Below are 23,583 nucleotides of genomic sequence, written 5' to 3' on the forward strand. Positions count from 1 at the left end.
GGGTACATTAGGTAAGAGATATATAGCGGTAATAGCTGCTATTTAGCATATCAAATATTGTATGAACTTAAATCCATTTAGTGCGAATACAAGTTATTATTACTTGCGCAATTGCTGCAAAGTTAGTTAACAATAATTTATTTCCTAAACAGTATTGACGAATTGATTACATTATCTCCTAAGTTTAATTAAAGTAGAATTATTTTAAAAGTGTGCATCTATACTTGTAAACTTTTTGTATAAGAACTTTAAAACTTAAAAAGGATGGACATAATATATAAAGTGGGTACATTAGGTAAGAGATAAATAGCGCTAATAGCTGCTATTTAGCATATCAAATGTTGTATGAACTTAAATCCATTTAGTGCGAATACAAGTTATTATTACTTGCGCAATTGCTGCAAAGTTAGTTAATAATAATTTATTTCCTAAACAGTATTGATGAATTGATTATATTATCTCCTAAGTTTAATTAAAGTAGGATTATTTTAAAAGTGTGCATCTATACTGGTAAAGTTTTTGTATAAGAACTTTAAAACTTAAAAAGAATGGAGATAATATATAAAGTGGGTACATTACGTAAGAGATAAATAGCGCTAATCGCTGCTATTTAGCATATCAAATGTTGTATGAACTTAAATCCATTTAGTGCGAATACAAGTTATTATTACTTGCGCAATTGCTGCAAAGTTAGTTAATAATAATTTATTTCCTAAACAGTATTGATGAATTGATTATATTATCTCCTAAGTTTAATTAAAGTAGAATTATTTTAAAAGTGTGCATCTATACTGGTAATGTTTTTGTATAAGAACTTTAAAACTTAAAAAGGATGGAGATAATATATAAAGTGGGTACATTAGGTAAGAGATAAATAGCGCTAATAGCTGCTATTTAGCATATCAAATATTGTATGAACTTAAATCCATTTAGTGCGAATACAAGTTATTATTACTTGCGCAATTGCTGCAAAGTTAGTTAACAATAATTTATTTCCTAAACAGTATTGACGAATTGATTACATTATCTCCTAAGTTTAATTAAAGTAGAATTATTTTAAAACTGTGCATCTATACTTGTAAAGTTTTTGTATAAGAACTTTAAAAAGGATGGACATAATTGATTATATTATCTCCTAAGTTTAATTAAAGTAGAATTATTTTAAAAGTGTGCATCTATACTGGTAAAGTTTTTGTATAAAAACTTTAAAACTTAAAAAGGATGGACATAATATATAAAGTGGGTACGTTAGGTAAGAGATAAATAGCGCTAATAGCTGCTATTTAGCATATCAAATGTTGTATGAACTTAAATCCATTTAGTGCGAATACAAGTTATTATTACTAGCGCAATTGCTGCAAAGTTAGTTAATAATAATTTATTTCCTAAACAGTATTGATGAATTGATTATATTATCTCCTAAGTTTAATTAAAGTAGAATTATTTTAAAAGTGTGCATCTATACTGGTAAAGTTTTTGTATAAAAACTTTAAAACTTAAAAAGGATGGACATAATATATAAAGTGGGTACGTTAGGTAAGAGATAAATAGCGCTAATAGCTGCTATTTAGCATATCAAATGTTGTATGAACTTAAATCCATTTAGTGCGAATACAAGTTATTATTACTTGCGCAATTGCTGCAAAGTTAGTTAATAATAATTTATTTCCTAAACAGTATTGATGAATTGATTATATTATCTCATAAGTTTAATTAAAGTAGAATTATTTTAAAAGTGCGCATCTATACTGGTAAACTTTTTGTATAAGAACTTTAAAACTTAAAAAGGATGGAGATAATATATAAAGTGGGTACATTAGGTAAGAGATATATAGCGGTAATAGCTGCTATTTAGCATATCAAATATTGTATGAACTTAAATCCATTTAGTGCGAATACAAGTTATTATTACTTGCGCAATTGCTGCAAAGTTAGTTAACAATAATTTATTTCCTAAACAGTATTGACGAATTGATTACATTATCTCCTAAGTTTAATTAAAGTAGAATTATTTTAAAAGTGTGCATCTATACTTGTAAACTTTTTGTATAAGAACTTTAAAACTTAAAAAGGATGGACATAATATATAAAGTGGGTACATTAGGTAAGAGATAAATAGCGCTAATAGCTGCTATTTAGCATATCAAATGTTGTATGAACTTAAATCCATTTAGTGCGAATACAAGTTATTATTACTTGCGCAATTGCTGCAAAGTTAGTTAATAATAATTTATTTCCTAAACAGTATTGATGAATTGATTATATTATCTCCTAAGTTTAATTAAAGTAGGATTATTTTAAAAGTGTGCATCTATACTGGTAAAGTTTTTGTATAAGAACTTTAAAACTTAAAAAGAATGGAGATAATATATAAAGTGGGTACATTACGTAAGAGATAAATAGCGCTAATCGCTGCTATTTAGCATATCAAATGTTGTATGAACTTAAATCCATTTAGTGCGAATACAAGTTATTATTACTTGCGCAATTGCTGCAAAGTTAGTTAATAATAATTTATTTCCTAAACAGTATTGATGAATTGATTATATTATCTCCTAAGTTTAATTAAAGTAGAATTATTTTAAAAGTGTGCATCTATACTGGTAATGTTTTTGTATAAGAACTTTAAAACTTAAAAAGGATGGAGATAATATATAAAGTGGGTACATTAGGTAAGAGATAAATAGCGCTAATAGCTGCTATTTAGCATATCAAATGTTGTATGAACCTAAATCCATTTAGTGCGAATACAAGTTATTATTACTTGCGCAATTGCTGCAAAGTTAGTTAATAATAATTTATTTCCTAAACAGTATTGATGAATTGATTATATTATCTCCTAAGTTTAATTAAAGTAGAATTATTTTAAAAGTGTGCATCTATACTGGTAAAGTTTTTGTATAAGAACTTTAAAACTTAAAAAGAATGGAGATAATATATAAAGTGGGTACATTACGTAAGAGATAAATAGCGCTAATCGCTGCTATTTAGCATATCAAATGTTGTATGAACTTAAATCCATTTAGTGCGAATACAAGTTATTATTACTTGCGCAATTGCTGCAAAGTTAGTTAACAATAATTTATTTCCTAAACAGTATTGACGAATTGATTACATTATCTCCTAAGTTTAATTAAAGTAGAATTATTTTAAAAGTGTGCATCTATACTGGTAATGTTTTTGTATAAAAACTTTAAAACTTAAAAAGGATGGACATAATATATAAAGTGGGTACGTTAGGTAAGAGATAAATAGCGCTAATAGCTGCTATTTAGCATATCAAATGTTGTATGAACTTAAATCCATTTAGTGCGAATACAAGTTATTATTACTTGCGCAATTGCTGCAAAGTTAGTTAATAATAATTTATTTCCTATACAGTATTGATGAATTGATTATATTATCTCCTAAGTTTAATTAAAGTAGAATTATTTTAAAAGTGTGCATCTATACTGGTAAAGTTTAGTATAAGAACTTTAAAACTTAAAAAGGATGGAGATAATATATAAAGTGGGTACATTAGGTAAGAGATAAATAGCGCTAATAGCTGCTATTTAGCATATCAAATGTTGTATGAACTTAAATCCATTTAGTGCGAATACAAGTTATTATTACTTGCGCAATTGCTGCAAAGTTAGTTAATAATAATTTATTTCCTAAACAGTATTGATGAATTGATTATATTATCTCCTAAGTTTAATTAAAGTAGAATTCTTTTAAAAGTGTGCATCTATACTGGTAAAGTTTTTGTATAAAAACTTTAAAACTTAAAAAGGATGGACATAATATATAAAGTGGGTACGTTAGGTAAGAGATAAATAGCGCTAATAGCTGCTATTTAGCATATCAAATGTTGTATGAACTTAAATCCATTTAGTGCGAATACAAGTTATTATTACTTGCGCAATTGCTGCAAAGTTAGTTAATAAGAATTTATTTCCTAAACAGTATTGATGAATTGATTATATTCCTCCTAAGTTTAATTAAAGCAGAATTATTTTAAAAGTGTGCATCTATACTGGTAAAGTTTAGTATAAGAACTTTAAAACTTAAAAAGGATGGAGATAATATATAAAGTGGGTATATTAGGTAAGAGATAAATAGCGCTAATAGCTGCTATTTAGCATATCAAATGTTGTATGAACATAAATCCATTTAGTGCGAATACAAGTTATTATTACTTGCGCAATTGCTGCAAAGTTAGTTAATAATAATTTATTTCCTAAACAGTATTGATGAATTGATTATATTATCTCCTAAGTTTAATTAAAGTAGGATTATTTTAAAAGTGTGCATCTATACTGGTAAAGTTTAGTATAAGAACTTTAAAACTTAAAAAGGATGGAGATAATATATAAAGTGGGTACATTAGGTAACAGATAAATAGCGCTAATAGCTGCTATTTAGCATATCAAATGTTGTATGAACTTAAATCCATTTAGTGCGAATACAAGTTATTATTACTTGCGCAATTGCTGCAAAGTTAGTTAATAATAATTTATTTCCTAAACAGTATTGATGAATTGATTATATTATCTCCTAAGTTTAATTAAAGTAGAATTATTTTAAAAGTGTGCATCTATACTGGTAAAGTTTTTGTATGAGAACTTTAAAACTTAAAAAAATGGAGATAATATATAAAGTGGGTACATTACGTAAGAGATAAATAGCGCTAATCGCTGCTATTTAGCATATCAAATGTTGTATGAACTTAAATCCATTTAGTGCGAATACAAGTTATTATTACTTGCGCAATTGCTGTAAAGTTAGTTAATAATAATTTATTTCCTAAACAGTATTGATGAATTGATTATATTATCTCCTAAGTTTAATTAAAGTAGAATTATTTTAAAAGTGTGCATCTATACTGGTAATGTTTTTGTATAAGAACTTTAAAACTTAAAAAGGATGGAGATAATATATAAAGTGGGTATGTTAGGTAAGAGATAAATAGCGCTAATAGCTGCTATTTAGCATATCAAATGTTGTATGAACTTAAATCCATTTAGTGCGAATACAAGTTATTATTACTTGCGCAATTGCTGCAAAGTTAGTTAATAATAATTTATTTCCTAAACAGTATTGATGAATTGATTATATTATCTCCTAAGTTTAATTAAAGTAGAATTATTTTAAAAGTGTGCATCTATACTGGTAAAGTTTTTGTATAAGAACTTTAAAACTTAAAAAAATGGAGATAATATATAAAGTGGGTACATTACGTAAGAGATAAATAGCGCTAATCGCTGCTATTTAGCATATCAAATGTTGTATGAACTTAAATCCATTTAGTGCGAATACAAGTTATTATTACTTGCGCAATTGCTGCAAAGTTAGTTAATAATAATTTATTTCCTAAACAGTATTGATGAATTGATTATATTATCTCCTAAGTTTAATTGAAGTAGAATTCTTTTAAAAGTGTGCATCTATACTGGTAAAGTTTTTGTATAAAAACTTTAAAACTTAAAAAGGATGGACATAATATATAAAGTGGGTACGTTAGGTAAGAGATAAATAGCGCTAATAGCTGCTATTTAGCATATCAAATGTTGTATGAACTTAAATCCATTTAGTGCGAATACAAGTTATTATTACTTGCGCAATTGCTGCAAAGTTAGTTAATAATAATTTATTTCCTAAACAGTATTGATGAATTGATTATATTATCTCCTAAGTTTAATTAAAGTAGAATTATTTTAAAAGTGCGCATCTATACTGGTAAAGTTTTTGTATAAGAACTTTAAAACTTAAAAAGGATGGAGATAATATATAAAGTGGGTACATTAGGTAAGAGATATATAGCGATAATAGCTGCTATTTAGCATATCAAATATTGTATGAACTTAAATCCATTTAGTGCGAATACAAGTTATTATTACTTGCGCAATTGCTGCAAAGTTAGTTAACAATAATTTGTTTCCTAAACAGTATTGACGAATTGATTACATTATCTCCTAAGTTTAATTAAAGTAGAATTATTTTAAAACTGTGCATCTATACTTGTAAAGTTTTTGTATAAGAACTTTAAAAAGGATGGACATAATATATAAAGTGGGTACATTAGGTAAGAGATAAATAGCGCTAATAGCTGCTATTTAGCATATCAAATGTTGTATGAACTTAAATCCATTTAGTGCGAATACAAGTTATTATTACTTGCGCAATTGCTGCAAAGTTAGTTAATAATAATTTATTTCCTAAACAGTATTGATGAATTGATTATATTATCTCCTAATTTTAATTAAAGTAGAATTATTTTAAAAGTGTGCATCTATACTGGTAAAGTTTTTGTATAAAAACTTTAAAACTTAAAAAGGATGGACATAATATATAAAGTGGGTACGTTAGGTAAGAGATAAATAGCGCTAATAGCTGCTATTTAGCATATCAAATGTTGTATGAACTTAAATCCATTTAGTGCGAATACAAGTTATTATTACTTGCGCAATTGCTGCAAAGTTAGTTAATAATAATTTATTTCCTAAACAGTATTGATGAATTGATTATATTATCTCCTAAGTTTAATTAAAGTAGAATTATTTTAAAAGTGTGCATCTATACTGGTAAAGTTTTTGTATAAAAACTTTAAAACTTAAAAAGGATGGACATAATATATAAAGTGGGTACGTTAGGTAAGAGATAAATAGCGCTAATAGATGCTATTTAGCATATCAAATGTTGTATGAACTTAAATCCATTTAGTGCGAATACAAGTTATTATTACTTGCGCAATTGCTGCAAAGTTAGTTAATAATAATTTATTTCCTAAACAGTATTGATGAATTGATTATATTATCTCATAAGTTTAATTAAAGTAGAATTATTTTAAAAGTGCGCATCTATACTGGTAAAGTTTTTCTATAAGAACTTTAAAACTTAAAAAGGATGGAGATAATATATAAAGTGGGTACATTAGGTAAGAGATATATAGCGGTAATAGCTGCTATTTAGCATATCAAATATTGTATGAACTTAAATCCATTTAGTGCGAATACAAGTTATTATTACTTGCGCAATTGCTGCAAAGTTAGTTAATAATAATTTATTTCCTAAACAGTATTGATGAATTGATTATATTATCTCCTAAGTTTAATTAAAGTAGAATTATTTTAAAAGTGCGCATCTATACTGGTAAAGTTTTTGTATAAGAACTTTAAAACTTAAAAAGGATGGAGATAATATATAAAGTGGGTACATTAGGTAAGAGATATATAGCGATAATAGCTGCTATTTAGCATATCAAATATTGTATGAACTTAAATCCATTTAGTGCGAATACAAGTTATTATTACTTGCGCAATTGCTGCAAAGTTAGTTAATAATAATTTATTTCCTAAACAGTATTGATGAATTGATTATATTATCTCATAAGTTTAATTAAAGTAGAATTATTTTAAAAGTGCGCATCTATACTGGTAAAGTTTTTCTATAAGAACTTTAAAACTTAAAAAGGATGGAGATAATATATAAAGTGGGTACATTAGGTAAGAGATATATAGCGGTAATAGCTGCTATTTAGCATATCAAATATTGTATGAACTTAAATCCATTTAGTGCGAATACAAGTTATTATTACTTGCGCAATTGCTGCAAAGTTAGTTAATAATAATTTATTTCCTAAACAGTATTGATGAATTGATTATATTATCTCCTAAGTTTAATTAAAGTAGAATTATTTTAAAAGTGCGCATCTATACTGGTAAAGTTTTTGTATAAGAACTTTAAAACTTAAAAAGGATGGAGATAATATATAAAGTGGGTACATTAGGTAAGAGATATATAGCGATAATAGCTGCTATTTAGCATATCAAATATTGTATGAACTTAAATCCATTTAGTGCGAATACAAGTTATTATTACTTGCGCAATTGCTGCAAAGTTAGTTAACAATAATTTATTTCCTAAACAGTATTGACGAATTGATTACATTATCTCCTAAGTTTAATTAAAGTAGAATTATTTTAAAACTGTGCATCTATACTTGTAAAGTTTTTGTATAAGAACTTTAAAAAGGATGGACATAATATATAAAGTGGGTACATTAGGTAAGAGATAAATAGCGCTAATAGCTGCTATTTAGCATATCAAATGTTGTATGAACTTAAATCCATTTAGTGCGAATACAAGTTATTATTACTTGCGCAATTGCTGCAAAGTTAGTTAATAATAATTTATTTCCTAAACAGTATTGATGAATTGATTATATTATCTCCTAATTTTAATTAAAGTAGAATTATTTTAAAAGTGTGCATCTATACTGGTAAAGTTTTTGTATAAAAACTTTAAAACTTAAAAAGGATGGACATAATATATAAAGTGGGTACGTTAGGTAAGAGATAAATAGCGCTAATAGCTGCTATTTAGCATATCAAATGTTGTATGAACTTAAATCCATTTAGTGCGAATACAAGTTATTATTACTTGCGCAATTGCTGCAAAGTTAGTTAATAATAATTTATTTCCTAAACAGTATTGATGAATTGATTATATTATCTCCTAAGTTTAATTAAAGTAGAATTATTTTAAAAGTGTGCATCTATACTGGTAAAGTTTTTGTATAAAAACTTTAAAACTTAAAAAGGATGGACATAATATATAAAGTGGGTACGTTAGGTAAGAGATGAATAGCGCTAATAGATGCTATTTAGCATATCAAATGTTGTATGAACTTAAATCCATTTAGTGCGAATACAAGTTATTATTACTTGCGCAATTGCTGCAAAGTTAGTTAATAATAATTTATTTCCTAAACAGTATTGATGAATTGATTATATTATCTCATAAGTTTAATTAAAGTAGAATTATTTTAAAAGTGCGCATCTATACTGGTAAAGTTTTTCTATAAGAACTTTAAAACTTAAAAAGGATGGAGATAATATATAAAGTGGGTACATTAGGTAAGAGATATATAGCGGTAATAGCTGCTATTTAGCATATCAAATATTGTATGAACTTAAATCCATTTAGTGCGAATACAAGTTATTATTACTTGCGCAATTGCTGCAAAGTTAGTTAACAATAATTTATTTCCTAAACAGTATTGACGAATTGATTACATTATCTCGTAAGTTTAATTAAAGTAGAATTATTTTAAAAGTGTGCATCTATACTTGTAAAGTTTTTGTATAAGAACTTTAAAACTTAAAAAGGATGGACATAATATATAAAGTGGGTACATTAGGTAAGAGATAAATAGCGCTAATAGCTGCTATTTAGCATATCAAATGTTGTATGAACTTAAATCCATTTAGTGCGAATACAAGTTATTATTACTTGCGCAATTGCTGCAAAGTTAGTTAATAATAATTTATTTCCTAAACAGTATTGATGAATTGATTATATTATCTCCTAAGTTTAATTAAAGTAGGATTATTTTAAAAGTGTGCATCTATACTGGTAAAGTTTTTGTATAAGAACTTTAAAACTTAAAAAGAATGGAGATAATATATAAAGTGGGTACATTACGTAAGAGATAAATAGCGCTAATCGCTGCTATTTAGCATATCAAATGTTGTATGAACTTAAATCCATTTAGTGCGAATACAAGTTATTATTACTTGCGCAATTGCTGTAAAGTTAGTTAATAATAATTTATTTCCTAAACAGTATTGATGAATTGATTATATTATCTCCTAAGTTTAATTAAAGTAGAATTATTTTAAAAGTGTGCATCTATACTGGTAAAGTTTTTGTATAAGAACTTTAAAACTTAAAAAAATGGAGATAATATATAAAGTGGGTACATTACGTAAGAGATAAATAGCGCTAATCGCTGCTATTTAGCATATCAAATGTTGTATGAACTTAAATCCATTTAGTGCGAATACAAGTTATTATTACTTGCGCAATTGCTGCAAAGTTAGTTAATAATAATTTATTTCCTAAACAGTATTGATGAATTGATTATATTATCTCCTAAGTTTAATTGAAGTAGAATTCTTTTAAAAGTGTGCATCTATACTGGTAAAGTTTTTGTATAAAAACTTTAAAACTTAAAAAGGATGGACATAATATATAAAGTGGGTACGTTAGGTAAGAGATAAATAGCGCTAATAGCTGCTGTTTAGCATATCAAATGTTGTATGAACTTAAATCCATTTAGTGCGAATACAAGTTATTATTACTTGCGCAATTGCTGCAAAGTTAGTTAATAATAATTTATTTCCTAAACAGTATTGATGAATTGATTATATTATCTCCTAAGTTTAATTAAAGTAGAATTATTTTAAAAGTGTGCATCTATACTGGTAAAGTTTTTGTATAAGAACTTTAAAACTTAAAAAAATGGAGATAATATATAAAGTGGGTACATTACGTAAGAGATAAATAGCGCTAATCGCTGCTATTTAGCATATCAAATGTTGTATGAACTTAAATCCATTTAGTGCGAATACAAGTTATTATTACTTGCGCAATTGCTGCAAAGTTAGTTAATAATAATTTATTTCCTAAACAGTATTGATGAATTGATTATATTATCTCCTAAGTTTAATTGAAGTAGAATTCTTTTAAAAGTGTGCATCTATACTGGTAAAGTTTTTGTATAAAAACTTTAAAACTTAAAAAGGATGGACATAATATATAAAGTGGGTACGTTAGGTAAGAGATAAATAGCGCTAATAGCTGCTGTTTAGCATATCAAATGTTGTATGAACTTAAATCCATTTAGTGCGAATACAAGTTATTATTACTTGCGCAATTGCTGCAAAGTTAGTTAATAATAATTTATTTCCTAAACAGTATTGATGAATTGATTATATTATCTCCTAAGTTTAATTAAAGTAGAATTATTTTAAAAGTGCGCATCTATACTGGTAAAGTTTTTGTATAAGAACTTTAAAACTTAAAAAGGATGGAGATAATATATAAAGTGGGTACATTAGGTAAGAGATATATAGCGATAATAGCTGCTATTTAGCATATCAAATATTGTATGAACTTAAATCCATTTAGTGCGAATACAAGTTATTATTACTTGCGCAATTGCTGCAAAGTTAGTTAACAATAATTTATTTCCTAAACAGTATTGACGAATTGATTACATTATCTCCTAAGTTTAATTAAAGTAGAATTATTTTAAAAGTGTGCATCTATACTTGTAAAGTTTTTGTATAAGAACTTTAAAAAGGATGGACATAATATATAAAGTGGGTACATTAGGTAAGAGATAAATAGCGCTAATCGCTGCTATTTAGCATATCAAATGTTGTATGAACTTAAATCCATTTAGTGCGAATACAAGTTATTATTACTTGCGCAATTGCTGCAAAGTTAGTTAACAATAATTTATTTCCTAAACAGTATTGACGAATTGATTACATTATCTCGTAAGTTTAATTAAAGTAGAATTATTTTAAAAGTGTGCATCTATACTTGTAAAGTTTTTGTATAAGAACTTTAAAACTTAAAAAGGATGGACATAATATATAAAGTGGGTACATTAGGTAAGAGATAAATAGCGCTAATAGCTGCTATTTAGCATATCAAATGTTGTATGAACTTAAATCCATTTAGTGCGAATACAAGTTATTATTACTTGCGCAATTGCTGCAAAGTTAGTTAATAATAATTTATTTCCTAAACAGTATTGATGAATTGATTATATTATCTCCTAAGTTTAATTAAAGTAGGATTATTTTAAAAGTGTGCATCTATACTGGTAAAGTTTTTGTATAAGAACTTTAAAACTTAAAAAGAATGGAGATAATATATAAAGTGGGTACATTACGTAAGAGATAAATAGCGCTAATCGCTGCTATTTAGCATATCAAATGTTGTATGAACTTAAATCCATTTAGTGCGAATACAAGTTATTATTACTTGCGCAATTGCTGTAAAGTTAGTTAATAATAATTTATTTCCTAAACAGTATTGATGAATTGATTATATTATCTCCTAAGTTTAATTAAAGTAGAATTATTTTAAAAGTGTGCATCTATACTGGTAAAGTTTTTGTATAAGAACTTTAAAACTTAAAAAAATGGAGATAATATATAAAGTGGGTACATTACGTAAGAGATAAATAGCGCTAATCGCTGCTATTTAGCATATCAAATGTTGTATGAACTTAAATCCATTTAGTGCGAATACAAGTTATTATTACTTGCGCAATTGCTGCAAAGTTAGTTAATAATAATTTATTTCCTAAACAGTATTGATGAATTGATTATATTATCTCCTAAGTTTAATTGAAGTAGAATTCTTTTAAAAGTGTGCATCTATACTGGTAAAGTTTTTGTATAAAAACTTTAAAACTTAAAAAGGATGGACATAATATATAAAGTGGGTACGTTAGGTAAGAGATAAATAGCGCTAATAGCTGCTGTTTAGCATATCAAATGTTGTATGAACTTAAATCCATTTAGTGCGAATACAAGTTATTATTACTTGCGCAATTGCTGCAAAGTTAGTTAATAATAATTTATTTCCTAAACAGTATTGATGAATTGATTATATTATCTCCTAAGTTTAATTAAAGTAGAATTATTTTAAAAGTGTGCATCTATACTGGTAAAGTTTTTGTATAAGAACTTTAAAACTTAAAAAAATGGAGATAATATATAAAGTGGGTACATTACGTAAGAGATAAATAGCGCTAATCGCTGCTATTTAGCATATCAAATGTTGTATGAACTTAAATCCATTTAGTGCGAATACAAGTTATTATTACTTGCGCAATTGCTGCAAAGTTAGTTAATAATAATTTATTTCCTAAACAGTATTGATGAATTGATTATATTATCTCCTAAGTTTAATTGAAGTAGAATTCTTTTAAAAGTGTGCATCTATACTGGTAAAGTTTTTGTATAAAAACTTTAAAACTTAAAAAGGATGGACATAATATATAAAGTGGGTACGTTAGGTAAGAGATAAATAGCGCTAATAGCTGCTGTTTAGCATATCAAATGTTGTATGAACTTAAATCCATTTAGTGCGAATACAAGTTATTATTACTTGCGCAATTGCTGCAAAGTTAGTTAATAATAATTTATTTCCTAAACAGTATTGATGAATTGATTATATTATCTCCTAAGTTTAATTAAAGTAGAATTATTTTAAAAGTGCGCATCTATACTGGTAAAGTTTTTGTATAAGAACTTTAAAACTTAAAAAGGATGGAGATAATATATAAAGTGGGTACATTAGGTAAGAGATATATAGCGATAATAGCTGCTATTTAGCATATCAAATATTGTATGAACTTAAATCCATTTAGTGCGAATACAAGTTATTATTACTTGCGCAATTGCTGCAAAGTTAGTTAACAATAATTTATTTCCTAAACAGTATTGACGAATTGATTACATTATCTCCTAAGTTTAATTAAAGTAGAATTATTTTAAAAGTGTGCATCTATACTTGTAAAGTTTTTGTATAAGAACTTTAAAAAGGATGGACATAATATATAAAGTGGGTACATTAGGTAAGAGATAAATAGCGCTAATCGCTGCTATTTAGCATATCAAATGTTGTATGAACTTAAATCCATTTAGTGCGAATACAAGTTATTATTACTTGCGCAATTGCTGCAAAGTTAGTTAATAATAATTTATTTCCTAAACAGTATTGATGAATTGATTATATTATCTCCTAATTTTAATTAAAGTAGAATTATTTTAAAAGTGTGCATCTATACTGGTAAAGTTTTTGTATAAGAACTTTAAAAAGGATGGACATAATATATAAAGTGGGTACATTAGGGAAGAGATAAATAGCGCTAATAGCTGCTATTTAGCATATCAAATGTTGTATGAACTTAAATCCATTTAGTGCGAATACAAGTTATTATTACTTGCGCAATTGCTGCAAAGTTAGTTAATAATAATTTATTTCCTAAACAGTATTGATGAATTGATTATATTATCTCCTAAGTTTAATTAATGTAGAATTATTTTAAAAGTGTGCATCTATACTGGTAAAGTTTTTGTATAAGAACTTTAAAACTTAAAAAGAATGGAGATAATATATAAAGTGGGTACATTACGTAAGAGATAAATAGCGCTAATCGCTGCTATTTAGCATATCAAATGTTGTATGAACTTAAATCCATTTAGTGCGAATACAAGTTATTATTACTTGCGCAATTGCTGCAAAGTTAGTTAACAATAATTTATTTCCTAAACAGTATTGACGAATTGATTACATTATCTCCTAAGTTTAATTAAAGTAGAATTATTTTAAAACTGTGCATCTATACTTGTAAAGTTTTTGTATAAGAACTTTAAAAAGGATGGACATAATATATAAAGTGGGTACATTAGGTAAGAGATAAATAGCGCTAATAGCTGCTATTTAGCATATCAAATGTTGTATGAACTTAAATCCATTTAGTGCGAATACAAGTTATTATTACTTGCGCTATTGCTGCAAAGTTAGTTAATAATAATTTATTTCCTAAACAGTATTGATGAATTGATTATATTATCTCCTAATTTTAATTAAAGTAGAATTATTTTAAAAGTGTGCATCTATACTGGTAAAGTTTTTGTATAAAAACTTTAAAACTTAAAAAGGATGGACATAATATATAAAGTGGGTACGTTAGGAAAGAGATAAATAGCGCTAATAGCTGCTATTTAGCATATCAAATGTTGTATGAACTTAAATCCATTTAGTGCGAATACAAGTTATTATTACTTGCGCAATTGCTGCAAAGTTAGTTAATAATAATTTATTTCCTAAACAGTATTGATGAATTGATTATATTATCTCCTAAGTTTAATTAAAGTAGAATTATTTTAAAAGTGTGCATCTATACTGGTAAAGTTTTTGTATAAAAACTTTAAAACTTAAAAAGGATGGACATAATATATAAAGTGGGTACGTTAGGTAAGAGATAAATAGCGCTAATAGCTGCTATTTAGCATATCAAATGTTGTATGAACTTAAATCCATTTAGTGCGAATACAAGTTATTATTACTTGCGCAATTGCTGCAAAGTTAGTTAATAATAATTTATTTCCTAAACAGTATTGATGAATTGATTATATTATCTCATAAGTTTAATTAAAGTAGAATTATTTTAAAAGTGCGCATCTATACTGGTAAAGTTTTTCTATAAGAACTTTAAAACTTAAAAAGGATGGAGATAATATATAAAGTGGGTACATTAGGTAAGAGATATATAGCGGTAATAGCTGCTATTTAGCATATCAAATATTGTATGAACTTAAATCCATTTAGTGCGAATACAAGTTATTATTACTTGCGCAATTGCTGCAAAGTTAGTTAACAATAATTTATTTCCTAAACAGTATTGACGAATTGATTACATTATCTCGTAAGTTTAATTAAAGTAGAATTATTTTAAAAGTGTGCATCTATACTTGTAAAGTTTTTGTATAAGAACTTTAAAACTTAAAAAGGATGGACATAATATATAAAGTGGGTACATTAGGTAAGAGATAAATAGCGCTAATAGCTGCTATTTAGCATATCAAATGTTGTATGAACTTAAATCCATTTAGTGCGAATACAAGTTATTATTACTTGCGCAATTGCTGCAAAGTTAGTTAATAATAATTTATTTCCTAAACAGTATTGATGAATTGATTATATTATCTCCTAAGTTTAATTAAAGTAGGATTATTTTAAAAGTGTGCATCTATACTGGTAAAGTTTTTGTATAAGAACTTTAAAACTTAAAAAGAATGGAGATAATATATAAAGTGGGTACATTACGTAAGAGATAAATAGCGCTAATCGCTGCTATTTAGCATATCAAATGTTGTATGAACTTAAATCCATTTAGTGCGAATACAAGTTATTATTACTTGCGCAATTGCTGCAAAGTTAGTTAATAATAATTTATTTCCTAAACAGTATTGATGAATTGATTATATTATCTCATAAGTTTAATTAAAGTAGAATTATTTTAAAAGTGCGCATCTATACTGGTAAAGTTTTTCTATAAGAACTTTAAAACTTAAAAAGGATGGAGATAATATATAAAGTGGGTACATTAGGTAAGAGATATATAGCGGTAATAGCTGCTATTTAGCATATCAAATATTGTATGAACTTAAATCCATTTAGTGCGAATACAAGTTATTATTACTTGCGCAATTGCTGCAAAGTTAGTTAATAATAATTTATTTCCTAAACAGTATTGATGAATTGATTATATTATCTCCTAAGTTTAATTAAAGTAGAATTATTTTAAAAGTGCGCATCTATACTGGTAAAGCTTTTGTATAAGAACTTTAAAACTTAAAAAGGATGGAGATAATATATAAAGTGGGTACATTAGGTAAGAGATATATAGCGATAATAGCTGCTATTTAGCATATCAAATATTGTATGAACTTAAATCCATTTAGTGCGAATACAAGTTATTATTACTTGCGCAATTGCTGCAAAGTTAGTTAATAATAATTTATTTCCTAAACAGTATTGATGAATTGATTATATTATCTCATAAGTTTAATTAAAGTAGAATTATTTTAAAAGTGCGCATCTATACTGGTAAAGTTTTTCTATAAGAACTTTAAAACTTAAAAAGGATGGAGATAATATATAAAGTGGGTACATTAGGTAAGAGATATATAGCGGTAATAGCTGCTATTTAGCATATCAAATATTGTATGAACTTAAATCCATTTAGTGCGAATACAAGTTATTATTACTTGCGCAATTGCTGCAAAGTTAGTTAATAATAATTTATTTCCTAAACAGTATTGATGAATTGATTATATTATCTCCTAAGTTTAATTAAAGTAGAATTATTTTAAAAGTGCGCATCTATACTGGTAAAGTTTTTGTATAAGAACTTTAAAACTTAAAAAGGATGGAGATAATATATAAAGTGGGTACATTAGGTAAGAGATATATAGCGATAATAGCTGCTATTTAGCATATCAAATATTGTATGAACTTAAATCCATTTAGTGCGAATACAAGTTATTATTACTTGCGCAATTGCTGCAAAGTTAGTTAACAATAATTTATTTCCTAAACAGTATTGACGAATTGATTACATTATCTCCTAAGTTTAATTAAAGTAGAATTATTTTAAAACTGTGCATCTATACTTGTAAAGTTTTTGTATAAGAACTTTAAAAAGGATGGACATAATATATAAAGTGGGTACATTAGGTAAGAGATAAATAGCGCTAATAGCTGCTATTTAGCATATCAAATGTTGTATGAACTTAAATTCTATTTAGTGCGAATACAAGTTATTATTACTTGCGCAATTGCTGCAAAGTTAGTTAATAATAATTTATTTCCTAAACAGTATTGATGAATTGATTATATTATCTCCTAATTTTAATTAAAGTAGAATTATTTTAAAAGTGTGCATCTATACTGGTAAAGTTTTTGTATAAAAACTTTAAAACTTAAAAAGGATGGACATAATATATAAAGTGGGTACGTTAGGTAAGAGATAAATAGCGCTAATAGCTGCTATTTAGCATATCAAATGTTGTATGAACTTAAATCCATTTAGTGCGAATACAAGTTATTATTACTTGCGCAATTGCTGCAAAGTTAGTTAATAATAATTTATTTCCTAAACAGTATTGATGAATTGATTATATTATCTCCTAAGTTTAATTAAAGTAGAATTATTTTAAAAGTGTGCATCTATACTGGTAAAGTTTTTGTATAAAAACTTTAAAACTTAAAAAGGATGGACATAATATATAAAGTGGGTACGTTAGGTAAGAGATGAATAGCGCTAATAGATGCTATTTAGCATATCAAATGTTGTATGAACTTAAATCCATTTAGTGCGAATACAAGTTATTATTACTTGCGCAATTGCTGCAAAGTTAGTTAATAATAATTTATTTCCTAAACAGTATTGATGAATTGATTATATTATCTCATAAGTTTAATTAAAGTAGAATTATTTTAAAAGTGCGCATCTATACTGGTAAAGTTTTTCTATAAGAACTTTAAAACTTAAAAAGGATGGAGATAATATATAAAGTGGGTACATTAGGTAAGAGATATATAGCGGTAATAGCTGCTATTTAGCATATCAAATATTGTATGAACTTAAATCCATTTAGTGCGAATACAAGTTATTATTACTTGCGCAATTGCTGCAAAGTTAGTTAACAATAATTTATTTCCTAAACAGTATTGACGAATTGATTACATTATCTCGTAAGTTTAATTAAAGTAGAATTATTTTAAAAGTGTGCATCTATACTTGTAAAGTTTTTGTATAAGAACTTTAAAACTTAAAAAGGATGGACATAATATATAAAGTGGGTACATTAGGTAAGAGATAAATAGCGCTAATAGCTGCTATTTAGCATATCAAATGTTGTATGAACTTAAATCCATTTAGTGCGAATACAAGTTATTATTACTTGCGCAATTGCTGCAAAGTTAGTTAATAATAATTTATTTCCTAAACAGTATTGATGAATTGATTATATTATCTCCTAAGTTTAATTAAAGTAGGATTATTTTAAAAGTGTGCATCTATACTGGTAAAGTTTTTGTATAAGAACTTTAAAACTTAAAAAGAATGGAGATAATATATAAAGTGGGTACATTACGTAAGAGATAAATAGCGCTAATCGCTGCTATTTAGCATATCAAATGTTGTATGAACTTAAATCCATTTAGTGCGAATACAAGTTATTATTACTTGCGCAATTGCTGTAAAGTTAGTTAATAATAATTTATTTCCTAAACAGTATTGATGAATTGATTATATTATCTCCTAAGTTTAATTAAAGTAGAATTATTTTAAAAGTGTGCATCTATACTGGTAAAGTTTTTGTATAAGAACTTTAAAACTTAAAAAAATGGAGATAATATATAAAGTGGGTACATTACGTAAGAGATAAATAGCGCTAATCGCTGCTATTTAGCATATCAAATGTTGTATGAACTTAAATCCATTTAGTGCGAATACAAGTTATTATTACTTGCGCAATTGCTGCAAAGTTAGTTAATAATAATTTATTTCCTAAACAGTATTGATGAATTGATTATATTATCTCCTAAGTTTAATTGAAGTAGAATTCTTTTAAAAGTGTGCATCTATACTGGTAAAGTTTTTGTATAAAAACTTTAAAACTTAAAAAGGATGGACATAATATATAAAGTGGGTACGTTAGGTAAGAGATAAATAGCGCTAATAGCTGCTGTTTAGCATATCAAATGTTGTATGAACTTAAATCCATTTAGTGCGAATACAAGTTATTATTACTTGCGCAATTGCTGCAAAGTTAGTTAATAATAATTTATTTCCTAAACAGTATTGATGAATTGATTATATTATCTCCTAAGTTTAATTAAAGTAGAATTATTTTAAAAGTGTGCATCTATACTGGTAAAGTTTTTGTATAAGAACTTTAAAACTTAAAAAAATGGAGATAATATATAAAGTGGGTACATTACGTAAGAGATAAATAGCGCTAATCGCTGCTATTTAGCATATCAAATGTTGTATGAACTTAAATCCATTTAGTGCGAATACAAGTTATTATTACTTGCGCAATTGCTGCAAAGTTAGTTAATAATAATTTATTTCCTAAACAGTATTGATGAATTGATTATATTATCTCCTAAGTTTAATTGAAGTAGAATTCTTTTAAAAGTGTGCATCTATACTGGTAAAGTTTTTGTATAAAAACTTTAAAACTTAAAAAGGATGGACATAATATATAAAGTGGGTACGTTAGGTAAGAGATAAATAGCGCTAATAGCTGCTGTTTAGCATATCAAATGTTGTATGAACTTAAATCCATTTAGTGCGAATACAAGTTATTATTACTTGCGCAATTGCTGCAAAGTTAGTTAATAATAATTTATTTCCTAAACAGTATTGATGAATTGATTATATTATCTCCTAAGTTTAATTAAAGTAGAATTATTTTAAAAGTGCGCATCTATACTGGTAAAGTTTTTGTATAAGAACTTTAAAACTTAAAAAGGATGGAGATAATATATAAAGTGGGTACATTAGGTAAGAGATATATAGCGATAATAGCTGCTATTTAGCATATCAAATATTGTATGAACTTAAATCCATTTAGTGCGAATACAAGTTATTATTACTTGCGCAATTGCTGCAAAGTTAGTTAACAATAATTTATTTCCTAAACAGTATTGACGAATTGATTACATTATCTCCTAAGTTTAATTAAAGTAGAATTATTTTAAAAGTGTGCATCTATACTTGTAAAGTTTTTGTATAAGAACTTTAAAAAGGATGGACATAATATATAAAGTGGGTACATTAGGTAAGAGATAAATAGCGCTAATCGCTGCTATTTAGCATATCAAATGTTGTATGAACTTAAATCCATTTAGTGCGAATACAAGTTATTATTACTTGCGCAATTGCTGCAAAGTTAGTTAATAATAATTTATTTCCTAAACAGTATTGATGAATTGATTATATTATCTCCTAATTTTAATTAAAGTAGAATTATTTTAAAAGTGTGCATCTATACTGGTAAAGTTTTTGTATAAGAACTTTAAAAAGGATGGACATAATATATAAAGTGGGTACATTAGGGAAGAGATAAATAGCGCTAATAGCTGCTATTTAGCATATCAAATGTTGTATGAACTTAAATCCATTTAGTGCGAATACAAGTTATTATTACTTGCGCAATTGCTGCAAAGTTAGTTAACAATAATTTATTTCCTAAACAGTATTGACGAATTGATTACATTATCTCGTAAGTTTAATTAAAGTAGAATTATTTTAAAAGTGTGCATCTATACTTGTAAAGTTTTTGTATAAGAACTTTAAAACTTAAAAAGGATGGACATAATATATAAAGTGGGTACATTAGGTAAGAGATAAATAGCGCTAATAGCTGCTATTTAGCATATCAAATGTTGTATGAACTTAAATCCATTTAGTGCGAATACAAGTTATTATTACTTGCGCAATTGCTGCAAAGTTAGTTAATAATAATTTATTTCCTAAACAGTATTGATGAATTGATTATATTATCTCCTAAGTTTAATTAATGTAGAATTATTTTAAAAGTGTGCATCTATACTGGTAAAGTTTTTGTATAAGAACTTTAAAACTTAAAAAGAATGGAGATAATATATAAAGTGGGTACATTACGTAAGAGATAAATAGCGCTAATCGCTGCTATTTAGCATATCAAATGTTGTATGAACTTAAATCCATTTAGTGCGAATACAAGTTATTATTACTTGCGCAATTGCTGCAAAGTTAGTTAACAATAATTTATTTCCTAAACAGTATTGACGAATTGATTACATTATCTCCTAAGTTTAATTAAAGTAGAATTATTTTAAAACTGTGCATCTATACTTGTAAAGTTTTTGTATAAGAACTTTAAAAAGGATGGACATAATATATAAAGTGGGTACATTAGGTAAGAGATAAATAGCGCTAATAGCTGCTATTTAGCATATCAAATGTTGTATGAACTTAAATCCATTTAGTGCGAATACAAGTTATTATTACTTGCGCTATTGCTGCAAAGTTAGTTAATAATAATTTATTTCCTAAACAGTATTGATGAATTGATTATATTATCTCCTAATTTTAATTAAAGTAGAATTATTTTAAAAGTGTGCATCTATACTGGTAAAGTTTTTGTATAAAAACTTTAAAACTTAAAAAGGATGGACATAATATATAAAGTGGGTACGTTAGGAAAGAGATAAATAGCGCTAATAGCTGCTATTTAGCATATCAAATGTTGTATGAACTTAAATCCATTTAGTGCGAATACAAGTTATTATTACTTGCGCAATTGCTGCAAAGTTAGTTAATAATAATTTATTTCCTAAACAGTATTGATGAATTGATTATATTATCTCCTAAGTTTAATTAAAGTAGAATTATTTTAAAAGTGTGCATCTATACTGGTAAAGTTTTTGTATAAAAACTTTAAAACTTAAAAAGGATGGACATAATATATAAAGTGGGTACGTTAGGTAAGAGATAAATAGCGCTAATAGCTGCTATTTAGCATATCAAATGTTGTATGAACTTAAATCCATTTAGTGCGAATACAAGTTATTATTACTTGCGCAATTGCTGCAAAGTTAGTTAATAATAATTTATTTCCTAAACAGTATTGATGAATTGATTATATTATCTCATAAGTTTAATTAAAGTAGAATTATTTTAAAAGTGCGCATCTATACTGGTAAAGTTTTTCTATAAGAACTTTAAAACTTAAAAAGGATGGAGATAATATATAAAGTGGGTACATTAGGTAAGAGATATATAGCGGTAATAGCTGCTATTTAGCATATCAAATATTGTATGAACTTAAATCCATTTAGTGCGAATACAAGTTATTATTACTTGCGCAATTGCTGCAAAGTTAGTTAACAATAATTTATTTCCTAAACAGTATTGACGAATTGATTACATTATCTCGTAAGTTTAATTAAAGTAGAATTATTTTAAAAGTGTGCATCTATACTTGTAAAGTTTTTGTATAAGAACTTTAAAACTTAAAAAGGATGGACATAATATATAAAGTGGGTACATTAGGTAAGAGATAAATAGCGCTAATAGCTGCTATTTAGCATATCAAATGTTGTATGAACTTAAATCCATTTAGTGCGAATACAAGTTATTATTACTTGCGCAATTGCTGCAAAGTTAGTTAATAATAATTTATTTCCTAAACAGTATTGATGAATTGATTATATTATCTCCTAAGTTTAATTAAAGTAGGATTATTTTAAAAGTGTGCATCTATACTGGTAAAGTTTTTGTATAAGAACTTTAAAACTTAAAAAGAATGGAGATAATATATAAAGTGGGTACATTACGTAAGAGATAAATAGCGCTAATCGCTGCTATTTAGCATATCAAATGTTGTATGAACTTAAATCCATTTAGTGCGAATACAAGTTATTATTACTTGCGCAATTGCTGCAAATTTAGTTAATAATAATTTATTTCCTAAACAGTATTGATGAATTGATTATATTATCTCCTAAGTTTAATTAATGTAGAATTATTTTAAAAGTGTGCATCTATACTGGTAAAGTTTTTGTATAAGAACTTTAAAACTTAAAAAGAATGGAGATAATATATAAAGTGGGTACATTACGTAAGAGATAAATAGCGCTAATCGCTGCTATTTAGCATATCAAATGTTGTATGAACTTAAATCCATTTAGTGCGAATACAAGTTATTATTACTTGCGCAATTGCTGCAAAGTTAGTTAACAATAATTTATTTCCTAAACAGTATTGACGAATTGATTACATTATCTCCTAAGTTTAATTAAAGTAGAATTATTTTAAAAGTGTGCATCTATACTGGTAAAGTTTTTGTATAAAAACTTTAAAACTTAAAAAGGATGGACATAATATATAAAGTGGGTACGTTAGGTAAGAGATAAATAGCGCTAATAGCTGCTATTTAGCATATCAAATGTTGTATGAACTTAAATCCATTTAGTGCGAATACAAGTTATTATTACTTGCGCAATTGCTGCAAAGTTAGTTAATAATAATTTATTTCCTAAACAGTATTGATGAATTGATTATATTATCTCCTAAGTTTAATTAAAGTAGAATTATTTTAAAAGTGCGCATCTATACTGGTAAAGTTTTTGTATAAGAACTTTAAAACTTAAAAAGGATGGAGA

Source organism: Stegodyphus dumicola, chromosome 1, assembly GCF_044657685.1.
Source record: "Stegodyphus dumicola isolate Sdum_Otavi_A_Nest chromosome 1, ASM4465768v1".
Lineage (NCBI taxonomy): Eukaryota > Metazoa > Arthropoda > Arachnida > Araneae > Eresidae > Stegodyphus > Stegodyphus dumicola.